At 35.1% G+C, this 16,218-nt stretch overlaps 1 long non-coding RNA gene across 4 annotated transcripts; it reads left to right on the plus strand.

Annotated features, from left to right (window-relative positions):
- The first annotated feature begins 11,785 nt into the window (after positions 1–11,785).
- Positions 11,786–15,016, plus strand: LOC113284608. Of its 4 annotated transcripts, none has more exons than XR_003328277.1 (9): positions 11,786–12,023; positions 12,501–12,591; positions 12,707–12,772; positions 12,867–13,004; positions 13,099–13,192; positions 13,510–13,597; positions 13,847–13,908; positions 14,059–14,182; positions 14,607–15,016. It is a non-coding gene; the product is annotated as an uncharacterized LOC113284608 (long non-coding RNA). The 4 variants fall into 4 exon arrangements; XR_003328285.1 differs by having other exon boundaries at positions 12,518–12,591; positions 12,847–13,004; XR_003328273.1 differs by having other exon boundaries at positions 12,518–12,591.
- Positions 15,017–16,218: the final 1,202 nt, after the last annotated feature.

Consider the following 16,218-nt stretch of genomic DNA (forward strand, 5'->3'; position numbering starts at 1 on the left):
CCCTCATAGTTTTCTGGCTTGAGACTAATGTAGTCAATTCCGGATTTCGGTCTGTCTTGGTCGGGATCGAGATTCTGGGATAACTTTATCTCAGGGAGATTCTCGGTGAAATCTCGGAGTAAGTACGTATATCAAATATTTTTCACACTTTTCACTTGTTAAGGTGTATGTAGATGTAATCCAATTAGAAAACGCAGGAGATACCAAATACACCAAACTTTTTTGTTCGGCAACCTGTATAGACAAAACTTAATAAAACATTAAGTAGACAAACCGAACGGTCCTTGACAATATGTATATAGATTTTATATCTCAAGCTCTACTCAATCAGTATGTATATAGATATAGAGTCAGTGAACCTGATTTTTAAGCAGAGTATTTGGACGATCCCAAAAATCAATATCCAATATCAATCTAGTCGTATCCAAATAATCCAATCGGAATTCTGCCAAGTGATTAAACTTGTTATCTGTCTTTCAAGATACGAATTCTATAAGAAGCAAGTCTCGTAATCGATTACAATTAAGTGGGCGTATCTACTTAAATTGAATATGTACAAAGTTGTGTAAATCCAATTATAAAGATAAACAATATAATACGGAAAAAGAAAATCACAAGACACCGGAAATTTTGCTAACGAGGAAATTGCAATAACATAGAAATCCCGGGACCTCGTCCATATTCAACGCCATACTGTATTAAGCTGCTACAAACACTAGCATACTATCAGACTTCAGACTGGAATGTAGTTAAGACCAAACTATCCCTCTAAGAAATTCAGTTATAGTCGCGCTCCTTACGTCTCTTGAACCTCGGAAGGCTCGCACTTGATTCCCTTAACTGGCGTCCTTTATAACCTAAGAGTTGCTTCAGCTGAAGTGAAGACTTTTGATACCAATCTGTCTCTAACAGATAAGCTTATTTGATTTCCGTTAAGATCAAAGATCAAGGTGAAGAAATATGTTTGCAATAGACAAAGCTAACAAACCTCACAAATACGGAACTTACGACTTCTGAAGAGAAGCCTTGATTCTTAACCACCTCTCAAGAACAATTTTCAAAAGATAAACTAAGATCAATTTTCATATATCTATATTTAGGAATCACAAAGTCTGAGACGATGAGAACTTTATGATTTCTCAGACTTTGTGATTTCGATTTATCTTGCCTAAAAGAGATTAGGAGAACCTCGATAACAGAAAAGCAAGATCAGGATACACGAACTATCAAGGTAAAGATAGTCAGACCTGGGGTCACGAATCCCAAAATATAAGTCATTTAGTCATAGACCTAATTATGTTTCTCAGAGGAAACCTAGGTCAATAAAGGCGACTCTAGAACTAACTAGGACACAAAGGGTCAGGGATTGATTTTCCCAGTTGAAAGAGAATCTATATTTATAGTTTTTCCAAAACCATATGTTGAAATTCAAGCTAAGATAACTTGAGAATCAAATAAATTTTATTCTTGAAAAATAAAATAAAAGAATATACATTTTAGTCCGGTTACGGAACCGTATATAGTGACCGTTCGTCTTGGAAAGTTTTCTAAAGAACTAAAACAATATTATATTCATTTAAACACTTAAAAGTTTAATCATGATGCACACACCTAAGTGTTTAAGGGAGTTCTTGCAATGCTAAACATATTAAAAATAAGTCTTTGAGTATTTGCTAAAATATAAACTGGGACAATTGGTAGAGCGGTTCATGAAACGTAAGGCTTGTTCACAAGTGAGGGTGCTCCAGTTCGTGAACCGGGTTCGCCAACCCTACAAAACTCCCGAACTCAGTTGACCATGGTTCGTGAACCGGATTCGCGAACTTCTAGCCTATTATACCAACTTTGAAATTCAGTTCACCACGGTTCGCCAACCGGGTTCGTGAAATATACCCAACTGAATTTGCGGTTTGTGAACTGGTTCGTGAACCTTCATGTATTTCTGAAATTCAAATATCTATGGTTTGTAAACTGGTTTGCCAACCTACCCCAAAATATCAGATGTTCATATTTCTCTCTTATGATTTTTGAAACATTACCAAGTGATAAAATCATTTGCATGGGAAATTTTCAATAGATCCACAAATTAATCCATAAAACTAATATTGTTAAGGATCGTTGAACATCTTTGCTTAGAATCATATTTCAAGATTTTTCACAAGACAAGTGTTAGAGCATTGCTATATCGAACTCACAAGTGTTGCTATCTCAAGATTGTTGTCAAATTTGGTTGCAAGAGCTATATCTTGATTTCTAGTTTACAATTAGTTAAGTCTCGGATTCGGATAGAAGTGTAGTTGAGAAACAAACATCGCGGCAGTCATCATCGTGTTTTACCGTTTGAAGGTGAAGATCAACCAAAGCTTTTGGAGAACTTTCTCAACAAAAGGTAAGTGAAGACTGAACCGCCTATTTCTCAAGTTATATTCATCTTTTTATCTATGAGACAATGTCGCATGAATAATTAGACTATCATGCATATACAAGAATTTCGAGTCAAGTTTATCTTGGTAATTAGTTCTCAAAATATAATGACTAAGCATAATGAACATTTGTTCATACTTGATGAATTTCGGTTAAGGAAAATTTATTGTTCGCAATCAAAATCCTGATTCAAGTTTTATCATTCGAAAATAGCATGGAACAGTGATATGTGTCATTAATGTTATTTGGGGAATGTTTTGAAACGGTTTAGAGAGAAATATAGAACTACTGCATATTCGGATATAAAATAGTGTTATCGGTCTTACAAACTGGGAAAACTGTTATAAGTCTGAAGCCGTATTACATGTACTCGTACACGTAGCAGAGTAGGTATATGTCGACAAGAAGATTCTTGTCGACATATCTTTATGCACATCATGTAGAAATCTGTTAACTCGTGAGTCGGATCGGTTCGCATACCCGTATGCAAATCGAAAAGGAACTGTGGTCACGGAACCGGTTAGGTATTCATACCGGTACGTGTACCCGAAAAGTTCCCTGTCCTGGAAATCGATTTGTGTATCCATACCGGTACGCATACGTAAATAGTTCTGTGAACTCCGAAACTTGGTTGTGCTTAATAGTATACAAACTGATACCGTACTATAACTGACCTGACTCACGAACGATATGGTATTTTTACTTTGTACATCTACTAACCATGTCATTTATTTTCAAATGCAATAAATTTATTTCTACAAGATAATTAGCATTTGATCAAATCTCTAAAAACACTATAAACTCAGTTGATCGTATGATTGTTATTCAAGTTTAAAGTCTTAAGTGTTCATGAAAATGAATATTAAGCTTATAAGTTCAAATCGGCTAGTTTCGGCTAACCACCTTGAACATAGTCTTTATACACGGTTCAGTTACGGTTTCACCTAACTAGAATGTATATCTCGTTTATGTAAATCAGATTCAAAAATTCATCTAACAGTGGATATTGATTACGTGGTTTCAAAGAAATCTTATCTTGAACCTAAAGCAACCCATGCTTTGAATGTCTATAAAAGGGGAACTTCAAGCAACTAGGATCTTTGAATCCTGACACTACTTTTCTTGGTGTCCTAGTTGTAACTAGAGTGATACTCTCTTGAAACCCTTTTAGGGTTTAAGCGACTACAAACACTTCATTAGGATTCTTGAAGCCAGGTCCAGCTAGCTATTGTTTATCTTGATAGCTCGAGTATCCTGATCTTATTCGATTATTGAGCTGATCACTTGAACAAGATAGATAGAAATCATCAAAGTTCTCTTCGTCTCAGACCTTGTTGATTCCACAAGTTTTATACTTGTGAGGTGAATAATAATCTAGGCTGCACTTCGGGTTGCATAAGTTCGGATTTTGAGGTTATCTAGACTCTGTCTATTGTTATCGATTTTCATCACCTTGATTAAAAATTTTGACCGTAAAGGAAATCACATATAGGCTTATCTGTGGGAGGAAGATTGGTTTAAAGTTTTCAATTGAGTTGAAGCAACTCTTTGTTGGGGTGACGTAAGCTAAGGGAATCAATTGGGCGGAGTCCTGTTGGGATTCAAGAGGCATAAGGAACATGACTGTAACTGAATTACGGGGAGGGTTTAATTCGGTCTCAACTACATTCCAGTCCGAAGTTAATTGGTAGTAGGCTAGTGTCAGTAGCGGCTTAGTACAGTTTGGTGTTTAATCTGGACTAGGTCCCGGGGTTTTTCTGCATTTGTGGTTTCCTTGTTAACAAAACTTCTGGTGTTTGTGTTATTTCTTTTTAAGCATTATATTTTTAATCTTTATAATTGAAATATCATATGTTGTGCATTAATCAATCATAGTAGATATATCCGACCTTGTTTGTTGGATACGACTTGATTGATTACTTGGGAAATTGATATTTGGAATCACCCAAGTACTCTCACACGGAAATCAGGTTCACAGACTTATGTCTGTAAACGTTCTGATTTGAGAGATAGAGATACAACTCTAAATATTCTTTCTTGATTGAGATTCATTAAGTTGAACTCTCGGAATCATATTGAGTTTGTCCATAAAGATTTCCTAAGAAAACGTTGGTGGTGTATTTTGGTAACCCCGTGTTTTCAATTGGTATCATAGCAGGCAAACACGTTAAGACCTAGCAAGTCTGTGTTTGAAGCAATCTGACAATATGAAAGTGAGTAAAATCTCTAATGAAAGTCACACCAGTTTAAGAAAAACTTTTTTTATGAATTTTGTAAAAGAGTCTGTTTTTTCAAACTCTCATACAGACGAACATTTTATTCCCATAAAACAGTTGAATGTTGATAAACGTTGTCCCTGTTATCTTTCTGATGAGTCTGACTCAGAAGTAGAACGGGAAGCAACCAAAGAAAGTACTGAGATTTCCAATCTTATTGATTTCCAGTCTTATGTGGCCAATCGGTTAAAACACAAAGTCAACAATCTCATTGGTATGATTTCTGAACGAGATTCTAAAACAAGGATGCTTCTTGAGGAACGTGCTGAAGTGAAATTGAAAGTTATTTCACTTGAGGCTAAACTTAAAGATAATGCCTTAGAAATCGATTTATTTTCGAGTAAGAACACTACTCCACGTTGCCATAGTGAATCCAAAGAAATTATCATGAAAACAGCTCTGTACAAGGCAATGAGTTGGTAAAAGTAAAAACACGCGTTGTTCATGATGTGCCAACAAAATTACAGTCAGAAACTGATAACCAAAGTATTATTACTTTGACATGAGATGATTAGTTAAAATTCTTTGACCAAGAAAAAACTGTGTCTCCAAAGAGGAAAAGTTCTTTACAAGACGAGCATGATAAAACTACCTATTCTGATTTCGTTGAAACTCAGAAAGTTTGCTTTTACTGTAACACTAAAGGACATGTTCAAAGAAAGTGTAAACTGGGGTTGGAAAACTATCAGTTTGGTCGTCTTCAAAACACCTTGGATTTAATTCTGAAGGGTGTAACTGATATTCAGATGTCTAACCTCTTGAGGTGAAATCACATTCAAGCAAATCTGCTTCTAGGAATGTCAGTACTTCATTGTCCACGAGTATTTGAACAAGTCAAAAAGGTAGTATGCAAAATCGGTTTAAGAAGGACTCAGTGAAACCGTCACAAATATGGGTTCGAAAAGATCCTCATATGCCTCATACGGAAGTTGATGGTTTCGTCAACGAAACATCTCAACAAGCGAACATGAATTTGATCATTACAAGATATATGGATATTATTGATAAGATGTCATTTTCTTCGAGGAAACAATCTCACGTAAGGGTTCTAATCATATCTCTTATAATGATGACAGTAATTTTACGATCAGTTTTCACATTCTAAAAGGATTTTTTTCAAAAGAAAGAGGTTAAAACAGACGACATCATAATTCCTCTGGTGAGCATACAACTCACCCTTGTGCAAATTAGGCACAAGTCTTGGAACCTTATCCATAAAAATCTTGTTGGATAAGGATTACTGCGTGACAAGTGTACTATTTTTCTCAAGTAGTACTAAGGAGTGATGATCTATAATTTCTTTTTCATATTGTAACCTTTACGTATTCTATATGACAATTTCAATCAGACACGAATGTTAAAAAATTCTTGTTGAGCCAAGCTCCAAAAGTAAAGCATTCTCTGATAAAAATTCTTTACACGAATATTAATTCTCTTGTGCTCTACACTCATGGGTTTGTTGAGCGAAGAATGCATTGATATTCAAAGAAGAATATTTGTCATAGAAAAGGTAGAAAATTGCAGCACTAAAAATTATTATGTGCTCTCAAAAAGATTGTTTTTCTTTACTCAAAATTTTGTGTCTAGTCTCTTTAGTAATGAAGGGTCCCGTATCACGTAAAGGTACACGTACTCTTCCTTTGTGGTTGTACGAAAACCCTAATATCTAGTTAGGCCACGAACCGACCGCCATCTCAGATAAGTCCTTCTTACAAACTCCTTTATATATCACCATATCATAGAAGTCCTTCTTACAAACTCCTTTATATACCTTAGCTTGTGATTGAAAATTCTCATCCAAGGATTTCTGCAACCAAGCATGTCTTCTGTGTTACAAATCTTCGGAAGCATGGAGAAAGCTCTTAATTACGATGGTATTGAAACAAGAGGAAAGAAGAAAATTCTAGTTGATGACGAAGTTGGTGAATCATTTGAAGGTCTTCTTGGGGTGAATTGTTATTTCTCCTATGATAATCAAGATGTTGAGTGTGAAGAGATGACTTCTGCTAATGTTGTTTATGTTTTTCTTAAAACAATTTGAAGAAACAAAACTAGAACTTGTTGAAACACTTAAGGGTATATACATGTTAAGGACTGAGTTGAAAAAGGTTTATCCTGACCTTGTTCTCATGAAATCTCATGTTCGTGATCTTCTCAATGAGGATATATTCTCTGAAGAACTCGTGGAAACAGTTGATGATAAATTCAAGGGTCTCAATACCGATGAAGAGCCTGGAAAAATCTAGTTTAATTTGTTTTCTTTTTATTTATAGGAAACTTCTTGTGAGAATTTATTTTTACTTTTGAGAAGGATAACTAGTATTTGGTATAGCAAATTGTGATTACACAAGTTATTTCCAACATTTTCATCTTGCATGTTTTTAGATTTATTTATTTACATTCTAGATTTGTTGGAAGATGAACTTGCAGTATGTAATTATTATTGGTTTAATTATTGCAACAGTATGTAATCATTATTGGTTTAATTATTACAAAATTCTTATGAAATATTTGTTCCTTTGCGTCTTTCGTGAATCGAGCTGATATTTCATATATGCTCAGAAGTTAAATCTATTATGTTTTTATGAACTGAAAATTGAAAACTCTTTAAGAATTTTATCGCAGTATTGATCTACTTGTGATCACATTTTTATGTTATTACTACAACATACACTTCATAAGATTTTCTTATGTTGAGTCATACCGATTAAAATTATCTCCTTGTTTGTAATTGGCATTGAGATTAATTTAAGTCGATATTGTGGATACAAATCCATGTGATTTGTTAATGTCCGACAATTCTTTTTTCATAAAGCAAGGTCACTGATGTTGTTATCTTGGGAATGACATCAAATGGGGGAGAGTTCTTAAATGAACTCATGCTTAATTGTTATATCTTTGTGGGGTGTGTGGTTGTGTGCTTGTATCTTAAATCTCCTATAGGAGCGCTAAGTATTGTCTTAATATGTGAAATAATCTAAATAAAGTTGATATGTAAATGCCATGGAATCCTGAAGTACCTTTTGGTTGTATTCATTAGGATCCCACGATTTTCGTACCTTAGCCAATTTTATTGACAAAAAGAGGGAGAATTATTTAGTAGTTTCTCACTACATACATATGGTTTACAGATCATTATGTAAGATGGAGTGAATCAATAATCTATAGGTTTCACCTATTATGAAAAAGATGCAAGTATTGATTAAGGGGGAGAAATATATCATCGCAGTATTACATCAGAGTTGGTATACAATTGAGCTTTGGAGAAGATAATAATACTATGTTTCTGTATAACGACGATTGTGAATATTTGTTTCAAAGTTGTTATCGCTACGAATATTCAACAACAACGATGCTGAGTTGAACACATTCAGAATCATTGCAACTCGAAGTAACGAAGAATTCAAGAAGTTGAAGAAACCAAAGAAATCAAGCATGATAAATTCGAGGAGTTTCAAAGATTTATTTTATTATCTATATGTATTGATAGTTTTGTCACTAAAATTGACAAAGGGAGAGATTGTTAGAGCATTGATCGGTCGAACTCACAAGTGTTTCTATCTCAAGCTTGTTGTCAACTTTAGTTGTTAAAACTATATCTTGATTTCTAGTCTACAATTAGTTAAGTCTCGGATTAGGATAAAAGTGTAGTTGAGAAACAGACATCGCGTCAGTCATCATCAGATTTTACCGTTTGAAGGCGAAGATCATGTAAAGCTTTTGGAGAACTTCTTCAACAAAAGGTAAGTGAAGACTGAACCACCTATTTCTCAAGTTATATTCATCTTTCTATCTATGAGACGATGTCTCATAACTAATTAGACGATGTCTCATAACTAATTAGACTACCATGCATATAAAACAATTTCGAGGCAAGTTTATCTTGGTAATACTTGATGAATTTTGGTTAAGGACAATTTATTGTTCCCAATCAAAATCATGATTCAAGTTTTATCATTCGAAAAAATCCTGGAACAGTGGTCCGTGTCATTGATGTTATTCGGTAATGTTTCGAATCGGTTTAGAGAGAGATATAGAGCTACTGTAGATTCAGATATAAAACAATGTTATCAGTCTTACAAACTGCGAAAACTCTTATAAGTCTGAAGCTGTATTATATGTACTCATACGCGTAGCGGAGTAGATATATGTCGATAAGAAGATTCTTGGTACTCATATCCTTATGCATATCCTGTATAAATCTGTTAACTCTTGAGCCGGATCGGTATGCATACCAGTATGCAAACCGAAAAGGAACTGTGGTCACGGAACCGATTTGGTATCCATACCGGTACGCGTACCATAAAAGTTCGGTGTTCCGGAACTCGGTTTGTGTATCTATACCGGTAACGTACAAAAATATTTTTGTGGACTCTTCGAAACCGGTTATAGTCTTAAGGTACACATAGCGGTACGCTTACCTAAATAGTTCTCTGAACTCCGGAACTTTTTTTTTTTTTTTTTTTTGGTTATGCTTGATAGTATACAAACCGATACACATACTGTGACTGACCTGACTCACGAACGACTACGGCATTTGTACTTTGTACATCTACTAACCATGTTGATTATTTTAAAATGCAATAAAATTATTTCTACGAGATAATTAACATTTGATCAAATCTCTAAAAACACCATAAACTCATTTGATCACATGATTGTGACTCAGGGTTAAAGTCTTAAGCGTTTATGAAAATGAATATTAAGCTTATAAGTTCAAATCGGCTAGTTTCGGCTAACCACTTTGAACATAGTCTTTATACACTGTTCGGTTATGGTTTCACCTAACCAGAGTGTATATCTTGTTTATGTAAATTAGATTCAAAGATTCAACTAAAGGTGGATATTGATTTCTTGGTTCCAAAGCTATCTTAGCTTAAACCTAAAGAAACCTATATTGAATGTCTATGAAGGGGAACTTCAAGCAACTAGGATCTTTGAATCCCAATACTAAATTTATTGGTGTTTCCTAGTTGTAACTAGAGTCGTCCTCTTCCTGAAACCCTTTTAGGTTTTAAACGACTACAAAGACTTCATTGGGATTGTTGAAGCCAGGTCCAGCTATTGTTTATTTTGATAGCTCGAGTATCCTGATCTTGTTCTCTTCACATCAGACTTTGTTGATTCCATAAGTTTTATACTTGTGAGTTGAATAATAATTTAGGCTGCACTTCGGGTTGCATAAGTCCGCATTTTGAGGTTAGCTAGACTCTGTATGTTGCTATCGATTTCTATCACCTTTATCAAACTTTTTGATTGTAAAGGAAATCACATATAAGCTTATCTGTGGGAGGCATATTGGTTTAAAGTCTTCAATTGAGTTGAAGCAACTCTTAGTTGGTGTGACGTAAGCCAAGGGAATCAATTGCGCGGAGTCCTACTGGGATTCAAGAGGCGTAAGGAACGCGACTGTAACTGAATTACGGGGAGGGTTTAATTCGCTCTCAACTACATTCCAGTCCGAAGTTAATTGACAGTAGGCTAGTGTCTGTGGTGGCTTAATACAGTTTGGTGTTCAATCTGGACTAGGTCCCAGAGTTTTTCTGCATTTGCGGTTTCCTTGTTAACAAAACTTATGGTGTATCTGTTATTTATTTTTCCGTATTATATTGTTTATCTTTATAATTGAAATATCATAGGTTGGCGTTAATCAATCATAATAGATATATCCGACCTTGTTTGTTGGGTACGACTTGATTACTTGGGAAATTGATCTTTGGAATCACCCAAGTACTCTCACCCGGAAATCGGGTTCACGGACTTGTGTCTGTAAACATTCTGATTTGAGAGATAGAGATATAACTCTAAATATTCTTTCTTGATTGAGATTCATTAAGTTGAACTCGCAGAATCATATTTGAGTTTTTCTATAAAAGATTTTCTAAGAGAAAGTTGGTGGTGTATTTTGGTTCCCCCGCGTTTTCAGCAAGCATGATTTGAAACTTTTTCTTTGTAAATATACTAGAAGTCATACGACATAGTCTCAACAGATAGAATAAGATAATGAGTAAAATAAAATGGTCCAGTCTTCACATACCTGATACAGAAGTTCTCCAAAAGTCTTCGTCGATCTTCAGTCTTCAAGGATGATCTCTGATACTCAACTACGAATTCTAACATAGTCCGAGACTTGACTTAGTATACCAGAAATCAAATATAGTGTTGATCACCTAACATTAACAACAAGCTTGAGATAGCAAAACTTGTGGGTTCAACCGAGCAATTCTCTAACACAATCGATCAATTTTAAGAAAAAAAGAAACAAACATTCATTTCATAATAGTAAAAAACCAAGATCCATACAAATTTCAAACTGGAAACAAAAGAGAAATAAACTTCATTCAAGATTTTCGTCCAATTACGACCAAATTCCGGACGAGTTAACCGAGATTTCCGGCCAAATTCAATCTCGGCGGAGTCAAACATTTCACCACCTTGATGGCCGAAACCGAAATTACCGGTGAGATCTTGACTACACTGTTTAAGACCTCTTGTCTTCGGTTTCAGTGTAGTCAAGATCTCACCGGTAATTTCGGTTTCGGTTTCACCACCTTGGTTTCAGTTTTATGGTATTTACACTATCAAACTAATCTAATCCCACAAAGGATTGTGCATATGTAACTACAATCGATATTCGTTGGATTATCTTTCCTTCGATCATCCTAATGTCCATTGCTATTCCGTCGTTTGCTTTCCTATACTCAATAGACGAGGACATGGTAGATCCAACTATCTATTGGTGAGTCTAAGTCACTGAAAATCCAAGTTGAGAATGTAAGGACGAGTTAAGATATCACTACACCATTTTTCCCGATTAGCAACTAAAGTTTGCAACAGCTCTTATGCAGTTGCGAATTCGCAACTAATTTTGCAACGACTTAAATATTAGTAACTGTTTCCCGTAGTTGCGAAAATTTGAGCCCTCTTGCAATTGGCAACGGCTGGCCACACCACATGTGATGCTCGACCATGTGCAAAGTAACACCTGAACTGCAGATCTGCGAACAATCCGTGTGCAAGGTAACACCTTAAAACCCTAGATTCTATCATTCTATCCCATTTTCTCTATTTCTATTCTAGAAACAACTCCCCCTATTCGTACTTATGAGATTCTTTTTACTTTCTTCTTCTTAAGATCTCACAACTTAATCACCCTCTCATAACTTCATCGGGTATTGCTTCCTCTTCTTCTTTAATTCTTCAACGAGATCCATAAACAATATCAGTTCGTGAAGATATGCTCTGAATCGATGAAGAAGATTTGATGAAGATTATCAACAACATAAAACGAAGATTCATCAACAAAAACGAATCGAAGGATGGGTATAATCTCTCCTTATAGTTCTAGTTCAATAAATTAACATATCCATCTTGATTTGAAATTTCAGAAAAAGAAAGTTTTCTATTTTGTAACCTAATAGCTTCGATTTCATCTTGTCTCTCTTTTCTGATTCATGATAAAAGTTGAGGTCTGCATTAATTTTATCTTGATCTTCCTTTTGAGATATAATTTTCGAAAAAAAGTACCAAAAAATTTCTAGGGTTCATGATTGAATTCTTTTATTTTAGAGTTTGCATCCACTCAAACTTAATTTGGGCTTGTTAATTTTGTCTGTTTTTTGTCATTAACTGAATAAAGTTGGATTTTCGCTTGGTTGGATACGGGTGATAGAAGATACTCAGTTCATTCAATCTATATTTGGCTCCTTACATCAGCTCATCTAAACCTTCAGCTTTAATGTTTGGAACTCTACATTTTCTGTGACTCTTTTCATTTGGTTTTTAACAAACTTAGATCAGTAACGGATTTGTTGCAGAGACCCATCAAATGAAATTAGTGATTTATCGACCATGAGGAAGTGCTTTTGCTCTCGAACTACCAGCCATCAAGGTAATAACATTCATTCTTTCCAAGTACCACACAATTTTTCCTTATTGTTAAATCTGTTACAATTTTTCCTATTATCACTTCATTATTTGTATTAGTTTCATCTCAAATCTTGCAGATAAATCCTGTGCCGTGCTCATTGGTGTGCTGTACTTGACAGACACAGGGCTTACAGCAAAGGAAAGTGAGTGTTTAGCTTCGAAACTCCTTTAGTTATGGTTCTTTATTTTGAGGTTTGTTTCGCTAGTGAACAATTAGTTTTCGTCCTCACTCTGCAGAGAGTATTGTAAGACTTATACTCGATCAAAGTACTAAGAGGATGAAAAACCTTGGAATGAGATGTGTGACCTTGCACTTCCCTGCACATCTGGTGCTGTAAATTTGGTCAGCTCAGGTTGGCATTATATTGGTAGAAGGTAAAAAAATATTATAGTGAAACCGTCATAAATGTTTCTCACTTTTTTTGGTACTTGTATCTCTCATAATTGTGCATCATGATTTGGTTCACAGGCTCAACTATGACTTGTACTCCTCAAGCAGTTGATGTACTGAGGAAAGCTAATGTTCTTATTGTTCCCGGCTGCTGGAAGTGGATGGGTGTATGGTAACTGTCCAATGAGATTTTGTCTTTGATTTATATAACTTTGATTACTAATTAACATGCGACGGGAAAGATAGTTGACTACTAGGTTTACAATTGGTATAATTGATCTGTATGTGTTGATCCTTAGGGATGTTGTGCATGGTAAGAAATTCAATATGTTGCCTGGAAAGCTGACAACATGTGATACTTTAACATCTACTGTTATGTATGTGTTAATATAGTTGCTAGCATGTTTATTAGAGAAGAAAGCTGACCTCTTGCAATCCAGGGATTATTCTTAAGCTAAACTTTGTGAAATGTCATTTGTTGTTTGATAGTACCATAAAGGATCCTCGATGTGGGAGATTGCCATGTACTCACTAAGGAACTTACGCTAATGATTGTATGGTTGATAAAGATACCTAGGTATGAAGCAACACCAGAACCTGTTGGTTCATATTTATTATTGATACATGGTGGCATCATATCTCTACTTCAATATTGTATAGTTCAGTTTTAATTTATACCATTCAGTTGTGTTTATATCTTTATCTTCTTCTCATGTTTACTGATCAGGTACATTGTTCAACTTTGCTTATGGGTTTACAGATGTTAAGGGAGTTTAACTTAGTTTGGTTCATGAAGCTAATTAACAGCATTATCTGTGATTGCCAGGTATAAAAGTTGAAGGTGGAGCCTGTCTTGCTACATTGCTTCCCTCGAATGAGTCCTTCAAGGTTTTATTTTTACCATTACTCATTATGTGCATGACAAAGAATTTACGGTTTTTGTTTATTGATGTTCTCTACATCTGTTACTCATATAGCTTTGTGTGTTGTTGTGTTATAATTTTTGACGACATGTTTTCTTTTGTCTATGATTTATAGCCAGGAATTCCAAATGTGAGATGGTTTGGGGTCGAAGGAGAAAATAATGTTCTTGTCATGAATTTACTTGGACCTAGTCCGAAAGATCTCTTCAAAGGCTGATTTAATGCTTGCTGATCAGATGGTAAGTCTTTTTCTTAAAAAATTCTAGTGCTAATGCTGTTAACTTTTAGTGCCATTGTTTTTCTATAAGTCGTGTCTTTATGGTGTTCGCGAATAATTTTTCAGTTCAATCAAGTGGAATCAGTTCATGTCAAATCTTTATTGCATAGAGTTATTAAGCCATACATGCGTTAGAGGTTTAGAACTCATTATAGACACTCTGACACTTAACACATGGTAAATAGGTTTGCTATTTGTAAGAGTCATCAACTAAATAGAAGACAGTATCTGCCGCATGTGGATATATTTTACTGCATTGTTGTAATGTGTAAGAAGTCAGAAAATTGCAGCTTAATGACCTTCTGAATATTATACATGTATTTCCTGTCATAGTGGAACATGTATGTCTTAGACATTCGGTCTTATTGGATAATGTGATTGTGCAGGTTTGTGGACTCCGTAAAGTTTCTTAATGAGTGGCATTATTAGTGTGAAAAACGCCCTCAAGCCAACAAGAACTCTGCTCTTAATAATAAGTTTATCACCCTAGATAACGATTGTAGATCAGACGAGAACTATTCTGACGCATAAAGTGTTGATGAAGGACTTAAGAACGTTCTTTTAGTTACAGGACCAGTTGGGGTACGTTCCTTTTGTATTTGACGAAAAAATGAAGCTCATCTGTTTTTTCTCTGTAGTCTTTATCTTTGTTATTGGCTTAAAGATTTTATCTTTTGATACATGAATCTGACTGTAGATTTATGTCTTGTGCCATAAACCTTGGCAACTTTAATTACCAAGGAAATTTTGTTATAATTTTACGTTTTGTATTTAAAGGTTTTCATTTTGGCTTGAATATTCGCCTGTAAATGTTGCAGGAAACTGACTAGGTCAACAGAAGATTGACTTGACTTTTTTTTACTGTTACAAATTTTAGCAAGATAAGCTGTTACTAAAATTTGAACCAGAATAACAAAATCCGGTCCGGCTAAAAGGAGCCGTTCTAAGTTTTTTTGGTTTCAAATTTCGCAACGGCTACGCGGCAGTTGCGACAAGAATATAGCAATATCATTTTCATTTCCCTTTTTTCACACTGACGTTTTCATCATCAGAAAAGCTTAACTGGCCGACAATTTTCCTAGACGATTATTCCGTAGGAAAAATAGAAAAGGGAGCTAAGCTATTTTTTAACTGTAACTATCCCAATATTAGAGCAGCCACACAACCGTCACTCGATCCCTTCTCAGGATTTTTGTCCAGAAAAATTATCATTTTTGTCCAGAGAAATTATCGGACAACGGATACTCTTCATCGTGGGCTGAAAATGAGTTCAAATGAAACTTCCGGCTTTCTTCCACTCAGCTTACACTCCAATCGCCCGTTGCCCAATGTTTGAAACCCAGACCGCACAACGAACCGGTAAACTAGCTGGGTCAGGGTTAATTGGTCCAACCAGTGGTTCAACTGGGGTCAATGGGTCACAGGTGTAAAAAGGTGTAGTATTCAATATTTTAACTTAGTTAATAAAAGACCTAAAGATGATACAGTAGGGGATAGGCACGTGCATTCCTTTTAGCTCTTTATCTCCGCACATTTGCCCCTTGAAAGTAGTATTTTTACATTTTTTGCCACCACTAATTCTTCTTCTATTGAGTTTCTCACCTTCGCCTACCTAACCACTGCCGAGATCCAACTCTCTATGCCCCTTACCTCCATTACAGATGCACACACCACCTCTATCAAGAATATCATACCTTTAAAACAAATTGAAGACTTATTGTAATGAGCATGTATTAACAAATAAATTGAGATCTATTGTAACAAACATTTATTTTGATGGAAGAATTATTTCTCTTGCTCTTGATTTAACATCAAATAGTCAAGGATTTTGTGTTTTTTTGGTCTTGGTTGATTCTCTAAGTAGTAATCTCTTTGAAATCTAAAGCTTTTTCCATGATCTAGATGATATCTTTAATTGAATGAAGAAGATCAGTGATTGAATGAATTTTGGTTAGAAATAGGTTGTTCTTCGTCTGATTTCCCCCCCAACAATCATTG

This window comes from Papaver somniferum, chromosome 1 (assembly GCF_003573695.1).
Source record: "Papaver somniferum cultivar HN1 chromosome 1, ASM357369v1, whole genome shotgun sequence".
NCBI lineage: Eukaryota > Viridiplantae > Streptophyta > Magnoliopsida > Ranunculales > Papaveraceae > Papaver > Papaver somniferum.